This window comes from Onychostruthus taczanowskii, unplaced genomic scaffold, assembly GCF_017590055.1.
Source record: "Onychostruthus taczanowskii isolate IOZ18803 unplaced genomic scaffold, ASM1759005v1 scaffold24, whole genome shotgun sequence".
NCBI lineage: Eukaryota > Metazoa > Chordata > Aves > Passeriformes > Passeridae > Onychostruthus > Onychostruthus taczanowskii.
In genome coordinates, this window is record NW_024499684.1 from 2,557,607 (window position 1) to 2,566,813 (window position 9,207).

Below are 9,207 nucleotides of genomic sequence, written 5' to 3' on the forward strand. Positions count from 1 at the left end.
CAGTGCAGATTATGAAATTATTACACTGACAAATGTATTTTGGTCCCAAATATTTAAGTATTATTACACTGACAAATGTATTTTGGTCCCAAATATTTAAGTATTATTACACTGACAAATGTATTTTGGTACCAAATGTATTTTGATACCAAATGTATTATGTCACTTAACACAGAACAATTCGCTCCTGAAATTAACCATGAAGTTTCCCACAGGTCACTAAAATTCCTGAAACAGAAAACAAATAAAATCTTCTTCCTCTTTTTTTTTTTTACTTTTCTAAACTTTCTTCTCTCCTTTAGAGAAAACACAAGGTTATTCATTTAAAAAGGAGGAACTTTATTTTTTAAAAAATATTTTCTTTTTTGAGAAAAGCTGGAATAAACTCTGAGGGTGTGTCCAGGACACGTGGATAAGGCAAGACAGAGATAAATGGCTTTTCTGTACAGTGGCAGAGCAGATTGTGTACAACCTCATGGTTGCTGCTGGAATCACAACTGAAATATGGGAAATAACTCAGGTGTACAACCTCATGGCACAGTGGTTGCTGCTGAAATCACAACTGAAATATGGGAAATAACTCAACAGAGTCAGTGCCTTAAAAAGCTGTGGAAAACACCAGGTTTTCCCAAATTCCTTTTTTGTATTTTTGGTGAGAAAGGTGTGCTGAGCCAAGGGGGCTGTGCTGGCTCAGAGAACAACCCAGAGCCATCAACACTGAACTGTGCACCAGCAATCAAACTGATAATCAAAACTAATCAAAACTAATTAAATCTAATCTCAGCAGCCAGATCTACACACACTGGCAGCTACTACTGCATTTAACTTGTGGTTAAGGGCATTTAACCTCATAAAACAGAGTTAAATACAGAGAAATTGGTTCTTCTTAGTTAAGGAAGCGTGGGAGCACGTGTGCATTGCACTGGTACATTAAAACACTTTCATATGTTTTATTATTGACCCACAGAAGTGAAAAATACTTTAGAATTAACTATTTTGTGTGTGAAATAACAGTTTAAATCATTGTGTGCACCTGTTGCCATTTTTAACCCATTACCCTCTCTCCATCAAAACCTAAAATCCCCTTTTGCTGGGTTGCCCTAGATGGTATCATCCTAAAACTTAAAAACCCTAATGTTCATTTTTCTGAAAAGCAGGATTTTATTCAAGTTCTTATCATTAAAGCCTCCTATCTCATTGAATTTCAGTCTTTCTTCTCCTGGTCTCCCTCCAAACCCTAAAACACTAGAAATAAATCCTTATAATTTATAAATCTAAGTTCTGTTGTATGATGAGCATTCACCAGCAAGGCAAAGCTCTCCAGAACATTGGAATAAATAATATGCAATATAATAGATATTTAAACAACATAAAATATAATAATATATATTTAAACAAAATCTATATTTAAACAAAATGAAAGCCTTACCTTAATGTTTGTGTTTCCTTCATTTGCTGCTCCTGACTGTGAAGTTCAACATCAAACCTGGGGCTTTATGAGCTGCTGTTATCAGTTCTCAGTTGTGTTTGCAAAGCCCTGGGCCAATGGCAGGCACAGCAGAATTACAGGCAGATTACAGACACTCTTTGGACTAAACACTCTTTGGACTTCAATATGAAGCATCAGGTTCTGCAAAGGAGTGAAAAGCAGCCATGAAGTGCCAATCAGCTCATCCAGTTGCATGACTGGGTTTTTATTTAATCTGTTCTTTTTCCATATCTTTGTTACTTTAACCTTCATGGAGCCCTCATGTTCCTCATGTATTATTTCTGTTTAATCACCACAAGAAGTCATTAAACATTCTCAAATGAGGGAAAGAGCTGTTGAACATGTTGCAGGGGAGAATCAAATTTATGACCATTAAAATTTTTATTGGAATTAACTATAAAAGATTAATCTTAAATCAATATAAACAGATTTCAGGGGATAGCACTAATAAATGTCAAAAGCAGATGAAAAAGATGAAAGATTAACACAGAAGTGTTATACTTTTATAGCAAAGAGGCTTCAATCATAACCTTAATATGAATGCTTCACACCTAACTGGTTGTTATCTTTTTCTTGCAAATGATAGGTGGGATTCTAAGATTAAACCTGCATTTTCCACAGGAAAGCTTTCAATTCATATTATTAAAGTATTTACAAGTGATTTTTCAGTAACAAAGAAATGGCTGAGAAGTACCACTTGTATTTTTTGTACTGGTTTTTTTACTCCAATTCCTCCATCCCTCATCCAATTCCTCCATCCCTCACTCTGCCTGTGGAGCCCCAGGAATGAGAAATTTGGAATATTTCCTGATGAATCACAGAGGGAATGGGGCCCTTTTGCTCAGTCAGCACTTAAAGGAAGGAAAACCAACGGCACACACAGAGCACTGGGCCCTTTCCTTTCCCTTTTTCCTTTCCTTTCCTTTCCTTTCCTTTCCTTTCCTTTCCTTTCCTCAGGGACTCAGGTGAACAGACGAAGTTTCCAAACAAACCTCACCCCTCCTTTCCATGGGAACAACCCCTAAGTCCAAGAAAAAGCTGGAAATATTGCTACAAATTTCTACATATGTTCCTTTATGAGTGGCTATGAAAAAACCAAAATGGTTCGGTGTGGATTAAGAGGATGACAACGGCTGGGGAAGCCTGAGGGGTTTGTTTGATGGATATTTGTTTTTTAAAATTTATTTATTTCATTTGACTGTTCCAGGAAAGCCCTGGGCTCAGCACAGCATATTCCAGGGGTTCCATTTAACAATCTCCCTGCCATCAATAAAACCATTTGCCTAAGTGCTTCCCTGAAGTGGCAGTGCCACCGAGCTCTGTTATCCATCACCCAGGGAACGCTTCCCTGCCGCTCCAGAGCTCACGGCCAGAAACACCCAGCTCTCCAGGGAGGGTTTCCCAGCAGCTTCCCAGCCGAGGGAGCTTTGTTACTCCACAGGGGAGATCAGGGCAAGGTGTGAGATAAAGCTCCAAGGGGCAGGAATGGGGAAGGCTCCTCAGCCAGGGACACTGAGAGGCCGTAAAGACAATGAGAAATCCATTAAGTGAGGAGCTGGAGCAGCGTGGTCTCTGCTGGCTCCTGCTTTGGTTTCCAGGAATTCAGAGCTGATTCCTTTCTGACCAAAAGCTGGGAAGAAGAAGAATTGTTGGAAACCCAGGGGTACAGGCTGGGCTGGAGAGAATGGCACAGGAAAGCAATCTAGGAAATGAGGTACCGTTAAAAATGCAGTAATTTAAAAAGAGACATTTATCTCTACTTTGAACAGGTCCATTTTTAATTAAATCACACACAACTTGCAAAGCTTGTTAGCTGGGCAGAGTGAGCTCCCTGACATTCCTTCAGTCAGCAGGGCTAAAAATTGGAGTTTCAGCTACAGGACCATGCTAGGAAATAGAAAAGGCTCATGCTTTGTCTACAGTTTAATAAGGGAAATAGAAATGGCTTATGCTTGGTCTACAGTTTAATAAGAGTTGCTTTTTCACTGTTTTGGTGTCAAATATTAAATATAAGTTAGAGCTACAGCCCTTAATTTCTGTAAGAGTCTGTTGGCACATTTCCAGTCCAGCCAGGAGCATAATTGCTACCATGGAAGGATGTCTGGCACAGATCCAGCAGGAACACACTCCTGTAATCCCCACATTCCTCCTTTGCATGGCTGAACCCACCCTGCCATCCCACTTCCACAAACTGGGAGCTCTCCAGGCTAGCTCTGGCCACATCCAAGCAAGAATAAAGGCTGAGCTGTTTTTAGAGGCTTGGAGTCTCCTCCAGACATTCAGTTGAGCAAGGCAAGGAGCTGTGAAGCCTCACCAAGGCACTGAAAACAGATTTTCCCCCAAAGAGACTCTGGAGAGAACTAATTTGGATTCATCCCATGTTGTGTCATTTTCCCAAAGCACATCACAATTCAAGATCAGATGCTGTGAGCTCCGACTCAGACAAAAGCAGTTTTCATTTTATAGTAATTGACAACCAAAATATTTTGATTTTGTTTACCAAACAGACGGAGAAATAATATCAACTGAGTCATTTCATTGCTGTGGAAAAGCAGAACATATTTGAAGTTCATTTTCGAAGTATGTGCAGTTCTTCTCAAAGAAATGCAAATAGACATTCTGTAGAAATGATTTTTCTAGATAAATATGTTTCTTTATGTCTAAACAATGGATCTTTATTCTCATTTCAATACCACTTTTGATCCAACAAAGTATGGCAGAGGTGATGAACATTAAAATTTAATGCCAGTGGTATTTATGAATTTTTATTAGGTGAAATTAGAGGTCAGTGATAATTAGAGACCGGTGATCATGATAATGACGACAAAGGTAAGAATTCCAATGGATCTACGGTGCACAGAAAGAGGAATAAATGTTGCAGTTCTCAGTGCAAATGAGGAAATGACTTGCTGGGAGTCTCTAAAACACAAAAATAATTACTGGAAGTCAGTGCAGAACACACTGCTCAGGTGATGACTCAGTGGGTAAGACCTGAAATCAGAGGAAAAATGTTATAACAATACTCCTAAAAAACCCCAAACCCTCTCATTCTTATTTTAATTGCTGCTGAACACAAAAAGCACGAAGCGAGAAGGCGTCAGATGTAGAAGGAACAAGTGTCAGGATGGTTTGAACCATAATCATGAATATAAATCACTTGATTATGTCTGAAAATTAATAACTGCTGCTGCTCAAGATAGCAAAGGGTAGCTCTTAGTACAGCCAAGTCTTATGTATTGCCAATATTTATTATCTACCTTCTCAACTGACAAAGAAATTACAAGATTGCACAAAAAAAAGAGAATATTTTTCTTTTGGCCATTCATGCATAAATATGTGGAAATATCAAAATGTGCCTGGCATTATTACTTGATCAAAATCTATCATCTGCTTTTTGATTTTTTTTTCCTTAAAGCTGTAATGAGAACATCAGGGATATTCCAGAATGGAAATATCCTACAAGCAAGAGGTTTGAACCTGGTGTTTGTAGCTGACAATGTTCACTCCAGGATCGAGTTCACTGCCTGTAAATGAAGGGGAAAAGGACAATTAATATTTGCTTCCAGCTAATTGCTGGCTCCACATAATGCATCAAGCTGAAATTGACTCTCAGCTGCATCCCCCCAGCTCTGCTTTGGGCACAATGGAGAGAAAGGAATTCTTCATTTGCAGTTGGATGAAAACACCAACCACAGAAAAGCTGAAAAAATCCCAAACAAGCAGAAAGACATTTAATAAATTAGCAATTAACCTTCCTCCTCTATATCTGACTTCACAATTTGTTGATTTTTCAGACCAAGCCCGCTGTGGGTGCTGGTTTTGGGGTCCTTTTGCTGGGAACAACTGTCAGGTTTTACTTTCAAATCATCCTTTTCTCAGCTTCTTCAGCTTTATGTGCCTTTTTTTCCCATGTTCCTTCTTACCTGGAATGTAGCAGCAGACAGGAATTTCACTCCTGCTGGCAGACCTAGAAACAGCAGAAACGTTTTCTGCATGGGGACATATCAAGGTTAATACTCAAGTTAAATTTGAATAAAGTTTGTATAAAAATATGGGTATTGTTTCCTATGAAACCTAATTGGTGAAAAGTTGAAGAACTGGTTAAGAAAGGATGTATCATGTCTTAAATCCCTTAAAAAATGTCCTTCCTTCTCCTTTGATTCCTTAAAAACAAGGGAAATTCTTAAACCTCCCAAGGCATGTCATTAATTTTGTGCCTTCTAGAAATGCACAAATTCAAATGTGATGTGCTTAAGTAAAGCAGATACTCTTCAATAATTCAAATATGGACAAATGAGAGTCTTGGATTTAAGAGCCCAAATCACCCCTCTGTATTTAGCCTGTCCATACACTCACGAACATAAAATAAATATTGACACAACCACCTCTCCATGCCAGTTTGGAGACACATATGCACAGACCACCAGGACACCCAGGAGTCTGCCAGCTCCAAAGATCCTTGAGTCATACATCAGGCAGGTCCAAAATAGCAAAGGATTTTGTAATGCTAGTTAAGAAAAAAAAACACCAATAAATTGGGGACACATAATTTCTTGGCTTGTAAATATGCATATTTTTATGACCAGAAAACCCAGTAATTTTAGGGTTTTTTTTCAAATGAAGGTTAATATCTAGCTTAATAATTACAATAATAATAATAATTAAAAGAAAGCATTTTAAGGTGAAATTACAGATCTGCAATAATGACAACAACCTAAAAAGAATAAAAACCTCCAATTAGTAAATAACACTCAAATGCACCTTATAAAGTCCTAACTTCATTATCCACCATTCCTACCCTATTCCACTGAGTTTTTTCATGTTTTTACTGAACAAAAGCTGAAATGACAGATTATGCCCCAGCTTTTGGAGAGAGGAAAAGATAATTCTGAAAGGAGCTGCTTAATGAAATCAGGGCTTTGACCCTTTGCAGTTTTTTTGTCAGAGCTTTTCTGCTGCTCCCATGACTTTCCCTGTCCTTGCTGCAGATGGTCCAACAGCCAATTCCTGAGTTCCTTGCTGCTCCTGAGCAGGAAACAAAACAAAGCCACCGTTATTATCTCTTGATTCCTCGCCAGCTTTTTGCTTATTTAGACATGATATTGCTGGATATTATTCAGCTTTGCATTTCTTACCAGTAAAAAAATAATAGATGGCTATTGTAGGAAAACAAAAGGATTAAAGGCTTAGGAGCTTCGGGTGCGTGTTCAATATTCAGATATTTGTAATAACAACTGAGAGATGCACACAACATCAGTGCCAAGAAAGTGATTTCCTTACACCTGTTTTTGTGTGGTAATTCAGGGAGCACTGCCCAGGAGGGCTGGGCAAGGGACACTGCTGAGGCAGAACCCAGCAGCTCATCCCAACACCATCCAAGTTGTGGGCAAACTCAAAATTCACAGCTTTGACCTTCATTGCCACTGTCACCTCCATGGAATTTTAACTCTTACTTGTCAAGTATTAACTTCTTTTTGCCAAGGTTGGGGTTAAATGTGTGAGATGGTATTTCTTGTTGGGACTCAGATGTTTATTAGTTCTTATCCATGTCACAGTCTCACACTCCCTGAGTTCTGCAGCACTTCACTCCAACAAACTGAAAATGGAGCCCCATTTCTCTCTCTACAAGGCCTTTTAAGGACAAACTGTCCAATTAAGAAATGACACATAAATTATTTCTACTTTTAACCCAATAGCCAACCACCCATGGCTGCAATGGGGACTTCTTATCCAATTACACAAAACCACCCAAACCCATGGAGAAGGAGGTGAAGAAGGAGGACCAGCCTTCAAAACCTCCAACTTGCTTTATGTATATTATTATACTCTAAACCCTTAAACTCTGAGTTTCCCACCCTGTGATATCACACACTTCTATTCAAACTCCACACCCACAATCCCAGTTCCATCATTCCATTTTGGAAGCTTCTCCAGAGCCTCAGGTCAATGCAGAGTTCTCTTGGGGGGTCAGAGCCTGTCAGCACAGAAAGTCTGAAATTCTCAGCATCCAGGGTTCCAACACCTAGTGACCTCTCAACTGGCACCCAGGGGTAATTCTTGTATCACTGGGATGAAGGATTCCAACCCTCTATGAAAAAATGTTCAACCATGCCATTAGATGCCACAAAACCTTACAGATTCTGATCACACTGGTTCCAAGCTTTTCTCTCCAAACACAACAGCTGGAAGATAGATTTGTTTGGGGGTTTTTAATGATATTTTTACAGTCTCTTGTAATTCAAGTGGGAGTAGGAATGAAGGCATCAAGGAGTGTCAGACTTTGAACAAAGCCCCAGGGAGCAGCGAGGCTGTGGGTGTTGTTCATCACATCTCAGCAGTTCTGCTCCTAACTGGAAGGTTCTCCATAGGAGAGACACCTCCTCAATATTTGCACACATTTATTTATATAAACACACTTATGTACATTTCTTTTAGCTGCTTTTAGGAGTCCTTGATCATGGAGATGCCCTGGTCAGGCTCGAACCATGAGGATGGAAATCCATGCAGAGATTTAGAACTGAGACTACCGAAATGTCGCTTCAACAAATTTTTTAAACACCTCCATTTATTTATTCTTTGATCATGGAGCAAGCAACACTAAAAACAATAAACAGGGAGCTAAAAAGGAGAAAAGCTGATAAAAACTCTGGGGAAATCCTGGAAAAAATGTTTAATGCAAAGTGTCCCCAAGGTGTGACACGTCCCAGGGTACATCACCCATCAGCCCTCTGCTCGCAGCATGAGGCCGAGGCACCAAGGACTGGTGTCAGGAGAGCCTCAAATCTTTATTAAACATAGGGAACAATACCTTGGCAAATTGGGCAGCGCTGGAAGCACCACGATAACCCTGCATCTGCATTTTGAAGGCTTTCAGGGCCCGTGGAAAGTGTGTGCTGCGAGATAAAGCGGCTGGCTTTGAAAAGGAGACTTTAATCCATTAGATATTTGCCATCTAAATAGCTCCACTCTGCTAGACCTGAAGCTTTCCCTGGAACACAAGTGCTGTTTCCCTTTTTTGCATTTTCCCAGTTATCTTGTTTTACAGCTTTCTCCACTCCACTCCTTAGCCTACATTTAGGCAATTATTTCCCTTTCCTTTCAGCAGAAATACAATATCTGACGGTGGCAAACAGGCAGAGCACAGAAATTCTTGAGTCTCACTCCAGCATCTTATTACACTGCCCCATTTTCTCATTTGTTGTATAATTATGGGCAATTAGGGCCGAGAGCACCGAGGTCAGTTCTGTTTCTTGAAGTGTGTTTGCCATAAAATCTCCATTTTAGCCCTGCTGTAGCTCATTGAAATCCAAATGGCACAGAGGGGAAAATACGTAGAGTTTGATTCAGTGAAAGCAAAGTTAGAAGGGGCTTCCTTCAAGTGTCCAAATCCCAGAGCAGCCCCTCTGGGGGCACAAAACCATAACTGGGACTCACTCTTATTACTTTCTGGTTGTGATTCCTGGAATATGGGTGAAACATATCCAGGGAAGACACAGCTCATACTCTGAGTCTTTGCAAAAGCCACAGGTATCAACTCCTGTCTGAAAGTTTAAAAATTATCTGATTGGAATAAATCATGTACAGAGTCAAGGTAAATCAGTGGAAGGTAATAACTCATTAGCTTATAAGATATCCCAGAGAGACTGAACTCCCTCACACCTAGAAGGAAAAAAATTCCTTACATTTTCCCTCCCTTTGGTGTCCTAATGCTCACATAG